General features: G+C 41.3%; 1 non-coding gene across 1 annotated transcript; it reads right to left on the bottom strand.

The window, feature by feature from the left end:
- Nucleotides 1–3,247: 3,247 nt before the first annotated feature.
- LOC127208887 (U6 spliceosomal RNA) lies at nucleotides 3,248–3,354 on the bottom strand. The gene has a single exon (XR_007833151.1). It is a non-coding gene; the product is annotated as a U6 spliceosomal RNA (small nuclear RNA).
- Nucleotides 3,355–3,642: the final 288 nt, after the last annotated feature.

The following is a 3,642-nucleotide window of genomic DNA, read 5'->3' as shown; positions in this document are numbered from 1 at the left end:
CATAGTCCCCCCAGCCCCTCTCTCTCTCTCTCTCTCTCTCTCTCTCTCTCTCTCTCTCTCTCTCTCTCTCTCTCTTACACACACACACACACACACACACACACACACACACACACACACAGTAAGGGCTGGAGAGATGGCTTAGTGGGTTCAATTCTCAGCCCCCACATGGTGGTTTACAACCATCTGTAGCTCCAGTTCCAAGGGATCCAATGCCCTCTTCTATCCTGCATGGACACTGCGTGCACATGGGACAGACAGACATGAAGACAAGCACTCATTTACATAAAATAAGAATAGATTTTTTTAACTTAATAGGTAAATAAACATAAATTTTAAATGAAAGAGTTACATGAAGAGAGGGACGCAGGCAGGTAGAGAGAGATGGATGGGAATTCAACAAGCGTGGATGAATAGGAAGTCACACCAACCCCAGCTCTTCATCTTCTCACCAGGTATGACAACTTCCCAGTGCCTGTCATTGCTCCAGACCCTGAGATACAGGGGCTAATGAGACTGGTAGGAGCCCTGCTCTCTGGCTAGTGGCTGACATAGATGAGTACACACAATATTTTCATCTGCTTAATATTCTGAAGAATATTAACTGAAGTTGTTGTCATGGACAGCGCGCTGGCTAGTTTTATGTCAACTCGACACTAGCCATTTGCATAAGAGGAACTTCAGTTGAGAAAATGCATCCATAAAACTGGCCTGTAGGCAAGTCTGTGCTTTATTTTCTTGATTGATGGTTGATGTGGAAGGGTCCAGCTCAATGGCCGTGGAACCACTCCTGGCCTGGTGGTCCTGAGTGCTGTAAAAAAAAAAAAAAAAAGTTGAGAAATCCCTGGGTAGCAAGCCAGTAAGAAGCACTCCATGACCTTTGCACCTGTTCCTGCCTTGAGTTCTTTCCCTGACTTCCCTCCCCTAGTTACTTTTGGCAGTAGTGTTTTAGCAGAACAGTAGAAACCCTAAGACAGGAGGCGACTAAAATGTGGTAAGGGAAAACATTCATAAAGAAGATCCAGTTAATCTGAGTCATGACCTGAAGACAATCACGTCATGATTGGGAGCAGAAGTATAAAGGTGCTGAGTGATGAACACACATGAATTTACAGAAGGGAGAATGAAGGAGAAGCTCGGACATAGGTTTAGTATAACACACACATGAATTTACAGAAGGGAGAATGAAGGAGAAGCTCGGACATAGGTTTAGGAACACAAGCAGGAAATCATATTATGTGTGTTCTTGGTATTACTAAGTGCAGTCCACCTGGGCATGGGAAGCCAATGGACACAAGTTAATCTGTAATTTTCAAAAATTGTATTGTATTGCTATTGTATAAGTAATGGACTATAAAGGTCCAGATGCAAATAGGAAGATGTGTTATTCTGCTCCAGTGTCCAAAGTAAAATACCATAGACTGTCTTAAACAATGGAAGCATACATCCCTTGGTTCTGGAGGCAAGACATTCAGGATGAAGGTGTTGGTAGGTGCAGCTGCTGGAGAGGGTTCTCTTTTTGGCTTATATATGGCTCCTTCCTGCTGAGCCCTTACATGGCCTTTCCTCACCATGTGCATGCAGAGACAGGCTATCTCTAACTCCTTAAATGTCACCTATTTTATCAGATTAGAGCTCTGTCCTTCTATCCTAATTCAACCTTGATGGTCTCCAAAAACTCCATCTCCAAATATAGTCAGTCTTGGGGTTAAGATTTCATAGTATTACTTGGAGCTCAGGGATGTAATTCAGTGCTTAGCTGATCAATTGTCATGATATGGGATTTCACCTAGGGATCCCAAAGAACCAGATGATGAAACAGATTTGACCTTGATGCTGGGGCTGTTATCTCCCACAGCCATGTTTGTACCTACTTTCATTACTCTTACTCTCTGGAAAATGAAAGACAACCTCTCCAGCCACATCCAGTCTCTGTGGCTTTTTTCTACAAAAAAAATAGAGTAGGCCAACCCACTGAGCTTCTACCTAAATTCTCTGGTCTTGTCATTATAGCTCTTGCAAGAGATGGAGTTAGTCAGTCACTCTAACAGAGAGAGTGAAAGGTCCCAGCCCTACACACTCAGGACAAGCAGAGTGGGATAAGTGCCACTGTTGCTCAAGACACTTGTTCTTTTGCTCTTCCCACTGAAGTTACCTTTGAGTGCTCTTCCCACTGTGAAACGAGCACTCTGCCACGAGAACGAAGGCTTTCTTATCCTCATAGAGTTGAGAGGCAGGTACGGTGGCTCATACTTACATATTCATGTCTTTGGAAGCAGAGACAGAAGCATCATGAATTCAAGGATACCCGTAACTACGCTGTGAGTTCAAGGCCAGTCAGTGTGGGCTACATAAGACCTGGCTCAAATAATAACAACAAAAATCAACCGTGACACAATCAGGAATTATATAAGTGTTACGTTCTTAGTGTTTTGGCTATTTGTATTTGGCAGCCTTGAAGAAAACATCTTTCCTATCTTGGTGAATCTAAAATTCTGAATATAAATCAATATCCATCATATCTCATCATTATCAACTTAAAACATCTATTTAGACCTAAAACCATCTTAACTCCTAAACAACTAAGCTTACTTGTAAAACTAAACTATATGGTCTTCAACTCCATCAGAAACTTGAGGAGGAATAAAATTGATTACTGGAATACACCGGGAGTGCAGGTTAGTAGCTTTCCAAATGAAAAGATGACAGAGACAGTTTTCTATCTGAATAGTCACCCTAAACTCTCTATAACAATAGAGGATCGTCTTCAGCCTTCTAGCCCAGTATATTTGTGAGGCAGGAGCTATTAAGGACTTGCTTACCCTGTTTCGGCAGAGTTTGGCCATCGACTCTGCCTGCATCCAAGCATGCCCTTTTCTAGGCAGAATTCTGTCTGTGGTAGAAATGAGGATATTTTGCCTAGTGGCTTGTTTGCCACATTTGTAGCCATCTTCATAAGGAGGTTCTTTGATGCTCATCATCTTCTTTGAGGTAGGCAGGGTGTTGCCAATAGTTAACATGTCTCATTGTCAGTAAATTTTTAAAATAATAAAAACATTTCTAAATGCCATATTCTGTATGTCTCTGAGATTTTTGAATGCCTTATCTATTTTACCTTATTGTAAGTTGCATCTAAGATGTATATTCTTGTGATAAAAACAAACTAGTAATTGATATGGCCATGATTTTATGAACTAACAATTAACTTGTATGACTTATTCATCATAAACAGCCTGCAATGGCACTTAAAAATATGGAACACTTCAAGAATTTGCCTGTCATCCTTGTGCAGGGGCCATGCTCATCTTCTCTGTACTGTTCCAATTTTAGTATATGTGCTGCCGAAGCGAACACTTGTTTTTATTTCTTAAAAAAATTTTTTTATAACTTAGGGAAGGTACAACTAGTCCATAATTATCTTCAGGTTCTACTGAACTGGAAGTCATGATGATGTCACATGTCACTGACAGGTTAAAGAGGCTGGAGATTGTGAGCGGAGCTGGAGTAGTTGAGCTGGGTCTCCCACCATAGCAATAATTATCACAAAAAAGAAAGTGGAAGCCAGTCTGGAAATGGGTGTCATACAATGTCCTTTCCATTCTAGTCTATTGATCTGTGGAACCACAAGCCCATCTGATGTAC

This window comes from Acomys russatus, chromosome 25 (assembly GCF_903995435.1).
Source record: "Acomys russatus chromosome 25, mAcoRus1.1, whole genome shotgun sequence".
NCBI classification, from domain to species: Eukaryota; Metazoa; Chordata; class Mammalia; order Rodentia; family Muridae; genus Acomys; species Acomys russatus.
This window is presented reverse-complemented; position numbering and strand designations above follow the sequence as displayed.